This window comes from Argiope bruennichi, chromosome 3 (genome assembly GCF_947563725.1).
Source record: "Argiope bruennichi chromosome 3, qqArgBrue1.1, whole genome shotgun sequence".
Classification (NCBI taxonomy): Eukaryota; Metazoa; Arthropoda; class Arachnida; order Araneae; family Araneidae; genus Argiope; species Argiope bruennichi.
Genome location: NC_079153.1, coordinates 49,572,104 through 49,593,478, shown reverse-complemented (window position 1 = coordinate 49,593,478; position 21,375 = coordinate 49,572,104). Strand labels below are relative to the sequence as shown.

The window sequence follows — 21,375 nt, the reverse complement described above, 5'->3', positions numbered from 1 at the left end:
CATAAAAATGTTCACTGTTAACTAAAAATAAAAACTTTTGTGAATTTGTTTTTATGCTTGATATTGGTATGCAAAGAGTATACTAAATTGACATTACATAATTTGCTGTATGTTATTGCTTTAGACCTTAGGCAGCATGTTTTCCACATTAAATTATTTATTTGATCTCTTCCTTTGGGACAGCATACAAATTTTTATTTTCAAAATAGTATCTTGATTATGTTTCCAGATTAGATTAAAATTGTACTATAACCATTTATGCATAATTTGTGTATAAGAATTTGCTAGCTACTATTTTGTAAAGACTATTTCTATTATTCATGTTAAGAAAATAATCAATATGAGAAGTATACTTACAAATTTATTCTTAATATTTTTCTTTTTTTTTATAAACTATTTCCATCTTTAAATGGCAGGTTCCAGTTTCTTTTTTGTTTATATAAATCAGTTGAACAATTTCAAATATCTGTTTTCTGTTTGAAATGTAACTAACTCTCTATATCCATTATTTACAATTGCCAAGTTTTGAAACATTAATTTTGTTTATTAATGACGTGTTTTGTTTATATTGTATTTTGTGCCATTATTGATATTGTTTACATAGTATTCAATAAACGTTTATAACTAGAGTTGACGTTTTATTTTGATATTGTTGCCTTTTTTTGTCTCTTGAAATTCATATAAAACGAATCATAGCCCTTAACATATATATATATATATATATATATATATATATATATATATATATATATATATATATATATATATATATAATGTGTTTCCATACACTAATGGAAACACATTATATATATGTTTTATCAATATTTTTACATTTGCATTAGATCGATTTTGGCATTTTAATTCTGTCAGTTATATTGTTAAGTATTTAGATTCTTATTTTATTAAAATTAGTAGGTATATTATTGAAGAAATATAATATCAAGATTAGCCTTTAGAGCTCCAATACATACATTCACCTTTATTTTTATTAGAGATAGAGATTTTTGGAGGATGTAATAATAAGTATTAAAGGCAACTCATAAGAATAATCAGTGGGCGTGCTCTCTCCTCGACTTTCTCTTATACTTCCCTAATATGGCAGGTTTTCTGGATAATCTAGTATATATATTCCTTTTTACTTTCTCGTACACATAATGTAGAGAAAGTATAATAATCTTTAAAAAATTCGAACTCGAGATTTTGAGGAATATCCACGTTTTTAGACTTTCCTGAGTTCGAAAAACACATTTTTGGAAAATGTCCATACATCTGTAATAATGATAACTGAAAAACGGGTTGAACTAGACGTTTGAAATTTGGTACATGGTCTTAACACCAAATCTGCAGATTTATATCAATATTTTGAGTAAATTCTATTGAGAGGAAGTCCGTCTGTCCGAATATAAGTTAACACGATGATTACAAAATGAAGAGAGCTATATAGATAAGATTCGGTACACAGATTTAGCATCTATAGTGTACACACCTCTAATAATTTGAGTCAGATCCAATCAAAGGTTGATTGTCTGTCGGTCTGTATTTGCAGAAACATATAAACGCAATAATTCAAAAACGCAATGACTGAAATAATCAAATTTGTGACTATAAGTGCAATTTTTGTCAAATCTTTGTTTCAATCGGTTGGGAAAAACCTATCTAAATCACAAATCGAATTTAGTATATTTTCGACCGCATGCCAGGGATTAATCGCCAAACAACTCGCCAAGGATGACATGATAGATGCTACAAAAATGCTAAATTCACGTCAAAAGTTAATATTTCGTAACTATTGTTTGCCAATGCCATGTGAGGTGTTCTCAGCACGACAAATTTTTTACAGATGCGGGAAAGTTTTGGGGAAACTTCTTTCGCTGGTTTTGACACAGACCAACAATTTAAATTTTTGAAAAATTTAGTCCAAATTTTACAACTGTACAGTATTTTTGGTGTCAAAATCATATGATAATTCATTCTTTGAGATTTGCATTTTCCACTGTCATGCTTATATATTTCACAGGGATGGGAGGATAGATTGAATTTCTTTGGAAATACTTAAAATTTGTGAAATATCTACAATTTTAAATGCTGAAACTACAAATCAGATTTTATTTGTGTATCTCATTTCTTCTTTAACTTATCGTGTTCTCAGTCAGAGGGACTAAGTTCCAAAATGCGCATTTTATTTTCTGGCTTCGACACGTCTAAATACGAAGAGATTAATTGAAATCAAGAAATCGGAGCTTTCGGTCATTAAATATATATACTTCGAGCATGATAGAGTAACCAGCTAAAATGGTCTCCCTGAAGCATTCTCGCATAGTTCCTTATAAAAGCGCAATAATCCCCCCCCCCCGCATAAAATTGTGAACCTACAACAAAGTCGATTAAGTTATGAATGCTATTATTTTTAATTTCAGTGTCCCATGCAAAAGCCTTCGGTACTTTGTGTAATAAAATAGAAAAACCAAATGCGCGTATTGGGTTTAGTTTAGTCACATTAACATCTCGTTTTAAAACAACACTAGGGCTATTTTGAGACGAACTTCGTGATTTTGAACCGCGGTCAGATGACGAGGACGACAACTAATCTGGCATCCCCTCTCCAAACTTTCACATTACACCAGCGGGAGGACATGTAACCCCGACGGTTTTAATGTGCACCCGATCCTCCTACACGACGTTTTTTCGCTTTTATCCAGCCTTGAATCTGAAACCCTCTGGTTTCAAAGCTGAGACCTTACCACCAGGCCACCACGATCCTCATATGCATTTTGGGCCCTTTTTCTTAAGCCAAATGAAACCAAAATTTGCCATTAAAGGAAAGAAAAGAAAACTTACAATTTCGGTAATTATATCGTATACTAATTTGTTGAGGTTATTTAGCTATCTCATTTACGTATTTGAGATTGTACAGACTGACAAATGACAAATCTTCTGGATTTGATTCTACGCTTGATTATGAATCTACGCTTTAATTACTTTTTTAATTGCGTTGTGAGAAATTTTATCCATCTAGTTCTTTATGTTTTATTGTTACCGTGTCACTTGACCTCGGCACATTTTTCGGTAGTGGGACAGATGCGTACGGGTCATAAAAGGCCAATAAATCATACGAGCACTTTGAAAAAAGGGGGGTAGGGAATGATTAGTCTAATTTTGCTAAAATATATGTTGTCTGTTGGCAAAAATATTTGGTGAAAAAATGCATTGGTATTTTAACTAAATTTAACATAATTGCTTAAACATAAGGGGAAAACTTCTGTCTCTATGTGTATATGCTAGCTCTGTACACACCAGGCCGTCTGCCTATCAAATTTGGCAAATATATACTTTGGAGGGTAGGAAAGTGATTTTTTGAATTTTTAATTAGAATTTTAATTAATCAGAAATAAAGAGAAATATTGACTTTTTTCCGTGATAACTTTCTAAAAATTTACAGTAAAAAATAGTTTTTAACTTACAAATCATATCAATTCTCTGCATTATTCATTCACAGTCAAAGTATGCTAAATATAGTCCTCAAATGAAAATCAATAAACTTTAAAAGAAAATCTGAAATAGAAATTACATTCTAAAAAATTACAGCTGGACTTGACTATTACCATCACAAACGATTCCAATTCTTTTAAGATAAGTGGATCATTTAAATGTGCATTTCAGTTAATTAATAACACACAAGTAAATAAGAGAATTTAACAGTTGATAAATTTCCTACTATTTGAAATTAAATCTGTTCAAAGCTTTTGAATTTCTGGTAATCAAATAAATAATTCATATACACATGAAATAAATTTAACAAGCATGATATAGTTATAAAAATGCATCTTATCTTATATTTAAAAATCTAATATTCTCGTTTATATGAAAATTTTATCTTTTCATACGTAAATATAAACGGAAGATCTTGACTATAAAATATACATGCTATCTAAGACTTGTATTCTTTTTACAGAATAAAAATATGCAAAGACTGATAAACCAATAAAATTAATGAATTTTTTTTTTAAAAAAAAATTAAGATAATTTACGTTAGAGATAACATTATTTTTTGTATTAATATTTTTAAATGCACTGAATTGCATATTTCTTTCTCCCAAATATAGGTGTGTTAAATTTAGTATCTCTACGTACAATGGTATATATTTTAAATAGACAGATAGACGCATATATACATTCCCTTTTATTCTCGGAAGAAAATCTTATTTTGTTAATTAAAACTTTTAAATAAAAGCCTGAATATTCCTCACTTTAATTTTTGAATAATTTTAAATGAAAAATTTGGAGATATCTGTGTAACTTAAAGTATATGCTTCCGTGTTAAAAGTCAATTTTTTTCATTCCCTCCCCCTCTCCTTTGTGTGTGTGTGCGCGTATGTTATCAGGTATTTTGTTATTTAAGTTCCCAAAACAGTACTTATTTTATTTTATGAATTAAAAATAAAATCCGGGATATTTTAATGGAACATTACATCTGAAAATGGAATAATAATACGTAAGAAAGCATTTCTTACTATTTTTTAAACTTATCCCGCATTTACTATTTATTTGATTTTTATAACATTGCAATGTATTGAATATTATTTTAAAATATTCTCAGTTGATATCTTTTGTCTTTTGTGACATTGTTTCAAATTTAAGTAATTTTGAAACGCTGTATTCTCTTATTTTTCCCCTGATGATGTAAATTTTGAATGCATAAGAAGCTTATAAAGAATACTTATGATAAATATTAATCGCAAAATGCATATGCAGGTACGCTAACATAATATTCTAGTTGGATGAAGAAGTATTTAAATATGACGAGTCTGATTAAATGACAATGATTAATGATCTTAACAAAGAGTGATTAGTTAAAAAAAGCAACAAAAAATACCCTCAGCTCTTGATAATATTTAGTAGTTGTAGAAAGGTATTTAGTTTTATAATTTCATTTAATGACAGAAGGCCCTGCAGTCGAATTTATTCAAGTCATAAACAAGTATTGACTAAATTAATTTTGGAACTTTATTCTAGTAATATTCCTAATTACCATTTACAAGTTATTCGTTATGCTATTTTATAATTCTAAAAAATATGGAGCTTTAAAGTTTAAAAAAATATATTCCCTCTATTTACAATATTGTTTAGAGTTATAGAAAGTTGTCCTTTGTTTTCCATATTTTGCTTAAAATTAATTTTACGTTTTAACTGTGCACTTTTTTTTATTTATACAATATTGAAATGGACTTTTTAGAAAGGGACTTGCGACTTCAGTTTTCAAAATTTACTATTTAAAATTACTGAATAAAAATTAAATTAAAATCAATAAAAAATTTGGAGGGAAAAAGGGGCTTCGTGATTTGCATTAACTCGGGGCCCCTGGAAGTTTGAAACGGCCATGAATTCTTCTAAATTAGAAATAATTATATATTTTAAAATATGGAAAAAAACGCATAGCTTATCAGTAAACATTTCAATAAAGGTGTAGATGTATATTGTTGAAGTGTGTATTACCAAAACTTCATTCAACACTATTTTTAATGACTTATTGTACATATAAGAACGATCTTTAATAAAATTAAAGTTTCTGAAGAACATATACTACATGTATTAATGTAAAAATAATTTATCTTTATCAGCGTACAGATTTAAAAAAAAATGTAACAGCATTTAAATTAAATCTACTATGATAAACAGAAAAGTTTAAAATCTGTAATGGCGTTCTACTCTGGAAATTGATTTTTTAAAAAACGGATATAGCATAGAAACTTAACATCCGTAGTTGGAAGCTTTTCTTACTACTTACGGCGTTTCAAGAATTGCTTTTGCAACTTTTCCCTCCTTAGAAATCATTCCAATACCACTGACCTTATTTAATTGTACTTTAAATTTAAGAAACAATTTTTTTAAGTGCCTATATTTAAATAACATATTTTAATGTTCGAACTTATTGAATCAAGAAGAAATAATGCAAAAACTAATGAAACACAAACTCTTTCGCTTAATGCAAAACTATATATTTATATAAAGTAATGCATTTATATCTAAAATCTAGAAGAAATGATTATTATTTCGAAGCGGATGCACTATTTATATGAGAAGAAATATCATTCCTCAATGATTTTTATCATACATTTTTGAATAAATACATTAAAAGCAATTCATCTTTCATAAAAGGCAAAGTGGAAATTATTTAGATAGTATTAAAACGCATGAAACTGCATTAATGAACGTATCGTTAAGTATTCGAAATTTTGTCAAACATCATGTTAACTCTTACCAAATATGACACTTTTAGATAAAGTTTAAATTGTTATAACCTCTTCTAGAACTGACCCTTATCAGTAACACAACCACATTGTAAAAGAGACTATTGATTGACTGTTTTATGACTGGTACGCAAAAGTCATACAAGCAATTTTTCCTGTAATTGGATTTTGTTCAAAATTGAATAGAAATTTATGCATGTCGGGTGAAGATCACTTATCAAATTTCGTCCGTCTACAAGAAAGCGTTTTTTAATTATCATTTTTACAGACGTAGGCATATATAATTCCAAATATGTATTTTCAAGGATATCTAAACTTAGTAGATGCACCAATATGTTTGTCAACATCCAATTCCCGTCGTCAGTCTTCTTAGATTATCATGTGAGAACATGATGTTTTGATTTGGGGTTTTTGAAGCCTCAAAATACACGGGAAGAAAATTAGCCATTTATTGCCTTTGGGACATCAGTTTTTCGCTTTCAGCGTTAGTAGAAAATGCTAATGAAGGTTGATACATTTGGCGACTTGTCACCAACAAAAGTGTCACAACTTGGCGCGAATGTTCACCATGTTACCGATGTTACCATGTTTCCTGTCTGACCAATAAAGGGCAGGGTGGTAAGAAGTTATCACTCGAAAAAGCACTAAGAAAATAGGAATGAATGCGAAACAGCGAGGTCAAGGTGTCGAAAGTTACATGTATAATTTTTAAAAAGTTTTCAGTTTTCCTAGCTGGCAAAGAAAATTGGAGTTCGCACAGTTTTGAACTGGGGGGAAACAATCATCACTTTTTAAAAGTTAATTTCTAATAGTCACGTGATCATTCCAAACCGGTTTAAACCGGATTGTTGAAAAAAAAATCTGACTATGAAATAAAGTTTTGGAGTTCGAACGATTGTGAGATGGGGGAAAGAAAATCCCAATCATTTCTTAAGTATCGATGCATGCATATTCTGACAGTCACGTGACTGTTTAAAACCGGTTTAAACTGGTTTTTCCATTGAAAAAAATTGCTATCGAGAGAAAAAAAAATTAGAACTTGATTGATCTTTGAAAACTATCGTTTTTTTAAATTTTGGTGATTGCGAAACATGAGTCATGTGAAAACATGATGTTTTTCTGTCTTACTGATACCACGTGACTTGAAAAAATAATGTTCTGACAGGAACTTGAAATTTGCGACAGCAGATTTCAATTTTTAAATTTTTTTTCTTTTTATGTATTTTGTTTACGAGAAAGTAAAAAGAAATAATTTCATTTGGAATTCTTATTACGAAGTGTTTTTGGATGATAGTTACACGTTTAGAAATTAAGTTCCGAATGTAAATATTTGCTTTAAAAATATGATAGCTAATTAAAAGCAATTAATTTGAGCATACGCTCTAAGACTGTTCATATATTTATTGCCCTAACGTAAAATGCTGCATTGCAGGTTTTCGTCTCAAATCAAATCGGTTACCAATATCTAATGAAAGGATGTCGCTTGGAGTATAAACATTACTTTGAAGCTTCACATTACCCACTTTAAATGAGACATTGGTCTCTTAGATCGCGACTTAATTTAAATCGTACATTTAACTTTTTTTTTCTTTCTGTTTGCTGACTGCAACCGCTCTCTTATTCCGGTAACCCTTTATTGGTTAAAATGGGAAATAAAAGTCGAATTCCTCCGTATTCATGTTTGTTCTTTTGTTCAAGTTAGAAGAGAGTCGATTTCAAGTTCGTTTACACTTAATCTATTAAATTACCATGTAACCCTAATACTCGCTCGCTTCAAATTAGAATTATAAGTTTAGACTTCAGATTTCTTTTCGAAATGGGCGTCGAATTGCGATGGAAGCAAATTAATATTAAAGCATCTTCTTTATCGCTATGATGAGCGTTTCATTTTCAATTTATTTTCAATGCTTTTAGATTTATTTTGAGTTGGAAATTTAGGACATTTCATAATAACTTTTTTTTTTACTTTAAAAATGAAAACATTCTTTGAATATTACTATATCAACTTAGAAATCACTCCTTTTTATTTTCAGTTTTAAAGAGTTTCTCTCCTAGAAGACCTGCTAAACTAAAGAAGGGGAAAAAAAAAAAATGAAATTTTTATCGCAAATTTCAATTTATCATGTGAGAAAATAATTTAAAAAAAAAAAAAATCACGTGGTATCAATCCAACAGAAAAACATGTTCCCACATGATTCACAATTCGCAATCAGCAACATTTAAAAAAGCGATGGTTTTTAGCCATCTCAAAATCAATCGAGTTCTAAAATTTTTTTTCTCGAGTCTAGAATTTTTTTCGCGAAAAGTCAGTTTAAACCGGTTTCAAACAGTCATGTGACTATCAGATTACGCATGCATTGGTATTTAGAAAACTATGATTTCTCTCCCCCGCCCCATCTCAAAATCGTTCGAGCTCCCAAACTTTTTTTTCCAGCTGGAAAAATTAAAAATGAATATATAACTTCAATACCCCCCCTCCCGCCTTGCTGTTTGCTTTCATTCCCATTTTCTTCCATGTTCTTCTTCGGGCGATAGCTTCTTATGGCCTTGCCCTTTATTGGCCAGATAAGGTAATTGGGTACATGGCTGGCATTCGCGTCAAGTTGTAACTTTTTGCTGGCGATTAAAAATAGTATTTAGATATATTTTGTAATTATTTTATACGATATAAAATATTAAATTAAGAATTTAATTAGGGGAATATCAAAACCATATTAGATTTTTTATTTTTTTTACAATTTCATAATAATGTCTAGGTATTACATAAAAATTTAATGATTATGATGTTTCATATTTCTGCTAAATATCGTTTTGAAAGAATTATTTTCTTGAGCTGTGTTTATCATATAACACGTACTTATTTTACGCTTCTAAAATAAAACTACGACTTTGAAAAATATTAAATATTATTAGTAAAAAAGTGATTTTGTCAGCTAAAAAAGTTGAAAACTATATAACTTTCCATACTTTCTCTCGCTGTTTCGCTTTCATTTCTCTTTTATTATCGGTGCTTCATCGGGCGATAACTTTTTATGACGCTGCTCTTAATTGGCCAGACAAGAGAATCGGGTAAATGGCGGACATTCCGGCCAAGTTGTAACTTTTTTTTGGCTATAAGTGACCAAATGTGACAACCTTCTTTATCAATTTCTAATAACCCTGAAAGCGAACAAGAACCTAACAGCTGAACAGGAAAACGTTTTGGGCTCGATGAATGAAATTAGGTAAACAGTCTTCGCATCAAAATTTTTATAAATTTTATCAAATGTTGAAAGAAACCAATTCAGAAGTTTTACTTTTTGAGTATATTCCCCCCTGGGGGCGCTTCGGAATGAGGATGAGATGTCACCGGTATGGTGGTTGGATCTCGCCACCCTGAAGGTGCACAAAAAGGTGGGGGATCTGGCTCCTGCCATCCATGACGGGGCGTACTTCCTTCGTGGAGGGTTGTATCGTGACCGGTGATGACCCTTAGAACTCAATCACAGTTCCCGCCAGTGTTGCTGTTGCGGCGGTCCGGTCATCCAGTCATTTTTCCGTGTGCCTTCGTGGCAGGTCGGATGTATGACTAACCCTCTGACAGTCTGTACTTTCGTAGTATTTGTGTAAATGCAAAAACTCAAAAACGCTAAGACTTAAATAAATGCCACCTGGCATATGATCCTGTAACTGCAATTGTGGTTCTGTGCCAAATTTTGGTTTCATTCTGTTTCAGCGGGACTGATCTTCCCAAAATATTCTCGCATACTCTTTTATAAAGGTATTGTCTCGGAGAACGCTTTGCATGATATTGGCATACAGTAGTTACAAATCTTAGACGCGCATTTAGTGCTTTTATTGAATTTATCTTACCATCCTTGGCGAGTTATTTGGCGATTACTCCTTGGCATGTGGTTAATACTATCCGGAAATCAAATTTGTGTCCGTTTTCCCTACCCGATATAAATAAAAATTTGACACATGTAGTCACAAAACCACATACTAAATTTCATACTTAAATCATTACGACTTCAAGTTATCCTCTTTACATGTTTCTAAATAGACAGACCGATAGACGATCGATCCGGGGATAGATTTGGTTCAATATTTGATAGGTGTCTAGACGTTCATTCCGTGTATCGAATTTTATTGATCTAGCTCTCTTCGTTTTGTAGCTATCGTGTTAAATTATATTCGAATAGCTGGATAGACTGGCTGCCTCTGACCAGAATTTGCTCATAACTTGATAATAATTTACAAATTTGGTATAAAAATCAGTACACCAATTTTCATCCGTCGAAATGAAAATATTTTTGTGTTATCGTTGTCATAGACAGACATTTTCCAAAAATGTGTTTTTCGAACTCAGGGAGCTCCGAAAAGCAGAGCTTCGTCAAAATCTCGAGTTCGAATTTTTTGACGATTATTATACTTTCTCTATATTACCTATACGAGAAAGTAAAAATGCATACTCGATTTTCCTTACTATACTCTGCAGCCTGCGATATTCATTCGCGGGACTGTGAAAATAAAAATTTAGGCGCTCGATGCACTCACTGCCTGCCCTAAAGCTCATAATTTTATGCAGGGAGAGAAGAGGGGGTTAGTGTTAGTCAGTTATATTAACGTCCCGTTTAAAGCAACACTAGGACTATTTTGGAACGGATCTCGTAATTTTGAATCACGGTCAGATGACGAGGACGACACCTGAGCTGGCACCCCCCCTCTCCACACCACACCACACCAAAGGGAGAACGTTTGGCCCGGACGGATTTATCGTGCAACAGACCCTCTTACACGTCGGTTCTTCGGTGGAATGGAGTCTAAAACCTGAAACCCTACGGCTCACAAGCCGAGACCCTACCACCAGGCCTCCACGGTCAGAGAGAAGAGGGGGATAAACTTCCATCAGAGAACATTCGAGATGGTTTCGGACAGACCATTCCCATTGGCTTATATTCATAATTAGGAACTATGATGTTTTATTGATGCGGTTTGCTTGGGATTATATCCTGTTATATTTGCAGCGAAGTAAATTGAATCCATATCAAAGGGTTAGTGATCTTATGCAATTGTTACCGTCGCATTGATTTGGTATAAATGCGACGCTACTGGTACAGTGCGAAAATTTTTTGGGTAGTGGGGTTGTATTCCCACCTTTTAACTTTTTATTTTTTAAATTTATATTCGATTTATTTTCAGTGCACATTTTTATATGTTTAAACTTTTGAATGGAAGGATGGATTTAAGGTACTATGGACCGTGATCACAGAAGATATACAGGTGATTCCTAGAAGTCCTATTATGAGAGTCATTGCAACGTGTACTTTCTTCAACTGAATAAACCTAATATGACTTCTTATAGCGTGTATGCTTATCATCAATAATTTATCAGAGTAATGAAGAATTTCTTATGAGTTAGCAAGTTAGTGTATGGCTGCATTCAACTCAAAGTGCATTCGATAAAAAGTTTTTTAAATGATTGTGAGAATTAAAAATATTTTACGATTTAATTTTTAAAACCTGCCATGTTTAACTTTATTATAAATTCTTTAAATTTCTTTATATTAACTACCATCGGCATCCAGCAGTTTCTTTATTGAGAACGTCGGTTGTATTTAATTTAAATTAAATCTTCTATGCATAACTTGATTTCAAATTGTGACAGATATTAAAATTGTGTTAATAGCCTTACACATGTTCTGTTTATTGTGTACAGGAACATTCCTCAATGGATGTATTTGGTTTAAATTTCATATCCCAAATTTCATCCCTTTAGCTCAAAGCATTTTTGAATTATCTTGTTCACAGATAGATAGATAGAATTTCAAAAATGTGTTTTTCTATTTGAAGGAGTTTTGAAACATGCAGATTCATTGGAATTTACGGTTCGAATTTTTTTGACTTTTTTCCTTGCGTGCTTTGGGTATAAGAAAATAAAAAAGACATTTCTATAAATGATGTAAAAATCACATTTGTGGAGTAGCATTTTCGGCAATTATAGCCGAAAAGATCGATCAATTCAATTCAATTTCTAATTAAACTGAGGAAAAACATCTCAATCCAAGATGCTCAATTTTATCCTTTGTCTTTGTACCAAATCGGCCGTTTTAGTGAAATGGCCTGTCCTTTAGAGGGTACCTGACACACACACACACACACACACACACACACACACACACACACACACACACACACACACACACACACACACACACACACACACACACACACACACACACACACTAGTATCTACGGCAGGTATGTCTGAAAAAAACATTCCTTAAAACTGCACTTAATCCAATTTAAATGAGAAAATGTCTAGTTTGTTCTAAATGTTCCCTTTAAAATCATTTATTTAGTTTTTCTTTTCATTTGCTAACTAACTCTCGTTACTCTTTTTATCGATCGAATAAAAGTTGAATTTCCTCTTGATCGTGTTTCTTCTTTCATGCATTGAAATTCTCTTTTTGAAAAGAGTTGATTTTGAGTTGGATTACAGTTAATTGACTAAATAATTGCTTAACACTGGTCTCCATTTATTTAAAATTGAAATTATGCGCCTAATTTTTTTTCTGTATCGGTTTAAACCACGAATATTGGCTGAAATAAATTATTATTTAACATGTTTCTGTTACTGGGACACTACATATATTTTGGTGCTCTCCTCATAGGAAACTACTTATTGCAATGGTTCTCATGACTCGATTTTGTGAAAATTTGCAGATCTTCATCGATCTTGGTCTCTAGAACAACCCTCATCCAGTTCAAAAGTTAATATATGTGTGTATAACATTTTACCCATATTATGTTGAAAAAATTTGGAAAAAAGAACAAAATTATTCTAGTTATTTTTTTTTTAAATTCTTCTTTCTAAATTTTTATGTGAAGAAAGAGAACTAAACTCACCTGATCCCAGAAAATTGAAAAGTCCAGCCATTTAGACCACATACCTATAAATAATGAGAGAAAATAATACACGTTAAGTTTTTTACAAAGACAATTATTTTTGTAATTATTTAAAAAAAAACATTTTTATTTTCTTGATGAGAAATAATGTTTTGTATACTGGTGAAAGAAATAAAATATGTTGAAAAGTGCAGCATTTCGTTAAATGGTCAAGAAAGGCATTTAATAAATATGCTTTTTATACACTGTATAGATTTTGGGGTCAATTAAATTATAATATATACGAAAAAACTTCGTTATCCTCCTTTAGTTTGCATTTAGAGTATGTAATTCAGTTAATTTGTCAATCTTTTGTCAAATTAATACAATTGGGAATAAAGATAAAAGAAAAAAAAATTTCAATCTGCTATCGCAAATTTCAAGTTATTATGTGAGAACTTTAATTTTTTTAAGTCACGTGGTATCAATAGAACTGAAAAACATGATGCTCTCACATGATTCATATTTCGCAATCATCAATATTTAGAAAAACAATAGTTTTTGACCATCTCAAACTCAATCAAATTCTAAAATTTTTTCGAAGCCAGAATTTTTTTTCGTGGAAAACCAGTTTAAACCGGTTTTAAAGAATCAAGTGACTATCAGATTATGCATGCGTCGATACTCATAAATCGTTTTTTTTTTTTTTTACCCCCATCTCAAAATTGTTCTAGCCAACACTTCCTGAAGTACAATGCCTCAGCTCTGGCTGAAATGCGAGTGGATGAGTCATACGAAGAAGTCTGACGAATAATGTGCAGACTGCGAGCAAGCAGGTGCGTAGAATCAACACCTCCTAAAGTACATCCAATTCCAAAACTTTATCTTTTTTTTTTTTTGAAATTCCGGGTTAAACTGGTTTAGAATGATCACGTGATTATTGTATAGCTTAGTCGTCAATTTTTAGAAAAGTCTTTTAGTCTTTTTTTGTTTTTTTTTCACCTTAAAATCACTTAGCTCCAAAACTTTTTTTTTTGCCAGCTACAAACCTGATAATTAGAAATATATATAACTTTCTATACCTCACCTCGTTGTTTTGCGTTGATTCCTATTTTTTTCTCTATGCTTCTTAGGGGATAACTTCTTCTGACCCAGCTGTTTATTATCTTATTATTGGCCAGACAGGAGAATTAGGTGGATGGTGGACATTCGCGCCAAGATGTAACTTTTTGTTGGCGATAAATCGACAAATGTTGCAACCTTCTTTATCATTTTTCTAATAAACCTAAAAGCGAAAAATTGATGTCTCAAAAGCGATAAATTGCCAATTTTCTGCCTGTGCGTTTTGTGGGTTCAAAAACCTCAATCCAAAACAGCATCATGTTCTCACATGATAATAACAAGATAAATTTGTATAAAAGTATTAAGATCTGAACAAATGATTAAATGTTTTCACTTAGAATCCCCAAAAGAAAAGTCAAAAGCTTATCAATGTAAGAGAGAAAAATAATACTCTTTCTAAAATCCGACTAAGTAATGCCCCAACTCAAAAGAGAAAAAGAAAATGGGATTTGAATTTCTTTATCTAATTTCAAATTTTGTGTTCGAAAGTAAAACTATTTATTTGAAGTAACTGTAGATGCTTCTCTAATTTTGTTACAGCCTTCTTCCAACAAATTTGTTTCAAAATTGAAATGTTTTATTTTTTGGTGTTAGAGTAAAGTTATTTTATTATTTTTGAAAGTATTGATTTCTCTGATTAGAAACAATATCTTTTCTCTTTCTAAAAAATGACATCTTTTACTTATTAAAAGGAAATTCTCAGGCAGTTGGAAAATATTTTTATTAAATCGAATTAAGAGTTTTAAAATTTCAATTGCCATTCAAATAATGCAATTATATCTTCAAAATAATATTTTATTGTTAAGTCTTGAATCCGCTTGAGGATTTTTTTAAAAAAATATTTCAGCTTGTATTTTGTTTATAGTGTTATAAGTTAACTATTTAAAAATAATTTAGTTTATTAATTTTAATTCTAGCCCTCAGAATTGTAAATCATAACCAGTCAATGAAAAGCTAGATATCAGCTTTATTTACCAAGAAGAAAAAAATTGCTTACATTTGCGACGAAAGCATTTTAGTTCAGATTTAAAAAAAAACTTAATTCATGGAGGGTATTTTTTACAAGAAAATTTAAAGCAATAAATAGCAGTTATCTTTATTTTTTAACGGATAGTTATCAATTCTGTTTAATTTGCCATAAATGATGGTTTTTAAACTTCGAAAGTTGTTTCGTGTGATAGAAAAAAAAAACATAACATTTGGCATATATGGCTTATTTCTTTTATCAGCAAAATGATTTTTATTAACTGAATGTTTCAATAAAAATGAAATTTTTTGTTTGCCGTGTGGAAAAAAGAGCAGAACAAATAATTATAATAATCTTAATGTTACTGAAAATGAAAGCAGCAAGAGAGAGAGAGAGAGAGAGAGAGAGAAAAGAATCAAAACAAATAATTGCAATACTTACGAAAATTATTTCAGGAACAAAAGAAAATAAAAGATTTGATTCGTTGACTGAACTGATTATTTTCAGCAGTTTTTCGAAGTTAGTTGTTTATATAGAACTAGCCGCCTTTGTCGACCTGTTTGTTCGCCTAGATTATTAGATTTTAGGCTGTTAATTATTAATATGGGGTGTATTTCTCCTTGTAATTTGATACGACTAAGACACATAACATTTAATTGAAGTAATTTACTTCAAATTACAAAGTGTATATATTACTAAATAAAAACGGAAGTGAAAGTACTACTATTGATTTAATGATTGGCAAAAGAACGCGCTTGAATATTTTGATGGAGAGTTTGAATTCCATCATAGTATTTGAAAACATTGTTTTTGAGAGTATATCAAATTAAATTAAAAAATATTATTAAAATTAAATGCAAAATTGTACAAAAATGAAATTTATACAATTAAAAGGTATTTTTTTAGTCTTAAGATAATAACAAATAAGATATGTTATAAGATAATTGTTTTAAAAGATATGAGTATCAGTTTCCGTAGGCAAGTCATTACGATTATGGCTAAACTTAAGATTAGACTTTTGGAGCGATTTCTCGCCAAATATAATAGTGACAATTTTTTATTGCAATTTTAAAAGCCATTTGTTAGCATTTCTGGTATACATTCAGGATTGCATTTAGAGAGTTTTTGGACGATTGGCATGATTTTGAGGTGCTTGGCAAGAAACCGTACATTAATCTTAAGTCTTACCACGATTCTTCTGGCAGCGGCTAAGCCTCTACTTGCGCTTGATTGACCTCCTTATTTGAAGCCTAATTCTTGATTTCTTTTATATCGTTTTTCCTCTTACTGAATATCCTCTTTGGAGAATAGCGAACTATCTCCAGAATACTTCTAACAATATTTTGCAGCTCCATTAATCAGCTAAGCGAAGCGTTTAATTCAGTAGAGCTATAAAAATATTTAATGAACAAAACAGTCTGAGATTCGTCTGATAGTTTGTTGATATTTGATTATTGCCATTCGACGATTTATAATGAGCTCGATTTCTATGTCACATATGTTAGCGTTTTATTTATATAGATGGTTGGCTTAATTTTTAAAAAAATATCTAAGAGATAAATAATTACGTAGCATGTCTGTGTGATTCTCCCACTCTTTCTGCTGACTTCATTGTTAAAGTAAGTTATCTCCGTAATTTATTTTAATCAAAATTGGTCAATAGATAATGCTTTATTTTCTTGGCCTATATATTTTTATTGAAAACATCCTGCCTCAGCTATGAAAAGAACTATTTCATGTAAAAATTGTAATAATAGTACTCCATATTCGAATCTTGTTGCCATAATAATAAGTTTTTAATAGATTTGAACCTCTTTTACACAGAAATATCGGAACGTTTAATGTGAATTACGCAAAAGATAAAATATCCAAACATATGAACTATTTAAATCTTAATCTTGGGCTTAAATGCAGTGTTAATTAGATTTTAACCCAAAAATTTATTAACATAATTTACCAAGATTGTGCACAGACATCTTATTAAAGTTCTGAGCGGAGGAAATAAGAGCAGTGATTCGTATTTTTGTTCGCAGAAAGTGTTAAACCTGCGGAAATTATTTGTCGAATGCAAGCACTGTACGATGACAGCTGTTTATCGCAAAGCAAGATCTGAGAATGGAAAGAACGCTTTAAACAGGGAAGAATTCCTTTATGTGAAGTCGAAAGATCGGGCGGGCCATCAACATCAGCCACTGAGGATATTTTGAATATCATTGAAAGTATAGTGATGGAAAATAGTCGAAAATATAAGTAGTGAAAAACTGCGAAAAGGTGCCATCTTGCAGCAAGATAACACTCGGCCTCATTCTTCAAAAAGGTTGGCCAAAACTATAAAGGAGGTGGGTTTTGAAGCACTGGAACACTCGCCATACAGTCCAGACCTGGTTCCAAGCGATTTTCATATGTTTGGACCACTGAAGAAAGCGCCAAGGAGAAGAAGATTTGCAGTCGATGAAGAAATCATTGATGCGGTGAAAAAGTGTTTACATATTTTTATTGAAAACATCCTGCCTCAGCTATGAAAAGAACTATTTCATGTAAAAATTGTAATAATAGTTACTACCAAAAAACTTTTCCCCCACGGAACCAAAAAAATTTGCGATACATTAGGAAAAGTGAGTTGAAGTTCAGGGTTGTTCTGTAAAAAAATAATGTATGTTTCATTTTCTATCATTAGAATAAATGCACCTTTTCTGAAATGTCCCTTTACTTTCTGACTCTCCCTCGTATATTGCTTGAATATTTATTGATATTCTAATGTGGAAGCTCTGACCACATAAAAGATTACAAATAAGACCAGTTGTGGTCTCATTTGTTATTCAATGAAAGCTGAAATTATATCAACAAATATCAATTTAATGTTTGAAGATAATCCATCATAAGATGAACCATTCTGTCCTCCAAATTATTATCTACAGCCAAGTCTGCTTTGACAGATTATAATAGCACTGATGTCCTAATCGGATTGGGAGAGTACCTCATTAAGAGAACAGATATAGAGTTGGTTTTAAAAATGGTATTTTATAACTTGATTTTTATAAGAGATTTGAGTATTCGAAATTTACACTTTTGAACTTAAAACATTGGTTTCGTATATTTTGAGACGGAGTTTTTCGCTTTCTTGCATTATTACAATGGCATACGATAGTTAAGAAAATTTAACCTTTGGCATGAATTTGGTCTTTTTAACTGAATCTATCGCGTCATCCTTGGCGAGTTATTTGGCGATTAATCCTTGGTATGCGTTAATAATATCCAAAAATCAAATTTGTGTTTTAGACACGTTTTCCTCAACCGATTGAAACAAAAATTTGATCCAAAACTGCAATTGCAGTTCATAAATTACCATATCAAATTTGATATATTTAAGTCATGGTGTTTTTTAACTATCGCATTTATATGTTTCTGAAATAACAGACTGAACAGATAGTCAACCCTTTGTTGGATTTGGTTCCAAATTTGACAGGTGTTTATATCATGGATGTTAAATTTGTGAATCCAATTTTATTTAGCTTTCTTTATTGTGCAATTTTGTATTATTATTTTGAGTTAACTTATATTCAAACAGTCCAACATACGGACTACCTCTGAACAATTTTTTTTTTAATTTGACAAAAATCTGCAAATTTGGTGTAAAGACCGTATTTCAAAGCTTTTTTAAGTTATATTTGTCACAGACAGTCAGGCATTTTTCAAAAGGTATTTTTCGAAATCAGGAAGGTGTAAAAAGTGGAGATTCGTCAAAATCTCGAGTTCGAAATTTTTGACAATTACTATATTTTCTCTACACTACGTAGAGAAAATAAAAACATTCTTTCATTCCATGAATGAATCTTGATAATAAAGCCGAATTTTATTGTTCAACTTATGGTTAATTCGGTACCAAGGATATCGTCAAGGGATCATTATTCAGAATTTGTACTGCAAAGAATTTGGAGTCAAATAATTTACCAAAAAATTAAATAAAGTTGAAAAAATGTTATTCAAAACATCACATGGATTAAACATTTATTTCTCGAGTTAATGTGTAGAATTTAATGGCTAGTAATGGAATCTTTCGCTTGTGGAACGGGAAAGCGCATTAACAGCACATAAAAAGGAAATATTTTCGTTTTAAAAAATAAAAACGTATTACTAAAACTTACAAATTCTAAAGCTTACAGGTAATCTTTTGGCGATGCATCAGAGTTTTTTTTCTTTTAAGGAATTATGAGAAAAAATCATCAGAAAAAAAAACGTTTTTAGAAGTTTTCTGGTTGCCAGGCTTATTGATGAAATTGATTAGGTCATCAAAACCGTGAACCCCTGATCATTTTTATATCAAAATATCACTTACTTTATACAAGATTCGAGAACTTTATATTATTAAATAAATAACTGTAATAAATTGATAATGTCTTACCAAGCAAAACACGTAAGATAAACCAATACTCCTGTTAATGACATTTCTTTCAGAAATATAAATAAAAATTAACGGCTGACCCATGTCAAGGCTTGAGCCGTTTTTTAAGAAGAACAATTTAAGATAATAGCTCTTTCTTAATATAAATATTTAAAAGACTGCTTGGTAGGTTTTTTTTTTCTTTTGCAAAATCATGTTGTTTTGGAGAAAATATTTAGGTTATAATCACATACTGATTACAAATGAATATTTTTCAATCTTAAATACTTATGAACTGGTCATTTAAATAAAAAAATCATGAAGGCACTTAGTTTAACATGTTATTCGAAACAATCTGCTAAATTACATTTTTTTTTTTTTACAGTTTATCTGTCATTATTTATACTTTTGAACTTACACTGTTTTATCATGGTGGAATCGGATCCTAGATGGCGCTTTATGACATTGTCAGCATGGAAGCAGATAGGAAAAGACTCTATTAATTAGTTATAAAAATGGTTTTTTTGTATAAAATTGCGTTTTGTCAGAAAGGCACCTATTTAGATTAAGCAGAAAGCGCGATTCGAACCAAGAGTCCGAAACACTCGCAACATTCATGTTGTTCTGATCACTATACCTATTCTAATAGTTAATTAAAAAAAATATTAAAATTTTTTTTTAAATTTTTTTTCCGTGTGTAGAATTACGTTTTTTCAGGAAAAATACATATATAGATAAATTTAAAAAGCAAAACCTTATCTAAACATAAAATTTGGTCCAAATCGTTAGAGCCGTTTTCGAGATACATGAAATAAATAAATTTATATACATTCAAGAATGACTCATTTAAAATTATAAGATGAAAGAATTCTGAAAATGCTGAAGACTTGGGTTAGATTAATTTAATTAGAATTTAAGTTCAAGTTTTTTTATTCGTTCTATTTTTAAAAAAAAATTAAACGAAAGCGACAGTGGTATGATTTGTGAATTTGTACTGTTACCAGAAATTCACCTTCTACCTTCTTACACATCGTACCAGCAAAAGAATATCCGATTTAAATATGTATTATTAATTATTAAATATATATGCAACCCATATATAAGGCGGATCATTTAGTTTGCTTATGGTTTGAAACTTTCCAATCATGAAACTCGGATATTATTTCCAATCTATCGTGGTAGCCCCCAATACATGTCTAAAAGACCTGGAAACAGAATGTTTTGTTTGTTAATGTCTCGTTTGAATGTTTGGCGGTATGAGATATGCGAGGATAGAACCTGGAACCTTTTGGTTAGCAGTCCAGTAACTAACCGATTATACCAAAACAGCTGTTCTTGGTGGAAGAGATGTTACTGGCTTATATGCTATTCACCACAAATGAATGCACTTAGGTTAATACGTTATTTGAAACAATCTGCTACATTACAGTACTCATTTTATAGTTTATCTGTCATTACTCATATCTTTGAGCTTGCACTCAGTTTTACCACGGTGAAATCGGATCCGAAATGCCACTATATAACATAAAAAAGTTATTTTTGTGCGTAAAATTGCGTTTTTTCAGTACAGATATCTATATAGATTAATTTAAAAAGCAAAAATATTAAATATAAATACATAAGTAAAAAAATGAAGCAAAAAGCGCGACTCGAGCCGAGACCCGCAACACATGCATCTTTCATGTTGTTCTGACCACTATACTGCACTTCCACATTTCAAAGTTGAAGTTGAATATACGTTTCCTAATAGTTATTAAAAAAATGTTTTATTTTTGTGTGTAAAATCGTGT

At 30.8% G+C, this 21,375-nt stretch overlaps 1 long non-coding RNA gene across 1 annotated transcript in view; it reads right to left on the bottom strand.

Moving 5' to 3' along the window:
- LOC129963795 (uncharacterized) overlaps positions 1–21,375 on the bottom strand; it is a 51,160-nt gene that overhangs the window by 2,450 nt on the left and 27,335 nt on the right. Inside the window, exon 2 of the long non-coding RNA XR_008784018.1 lies at positions 13,137–13,180. This is a non-coding gene — a long non-coding RNA (uncharacterized LOC129963795). The remainder of the gene's footprint in view (positions 1–13,136; positions 13,181–21,375) is intronic.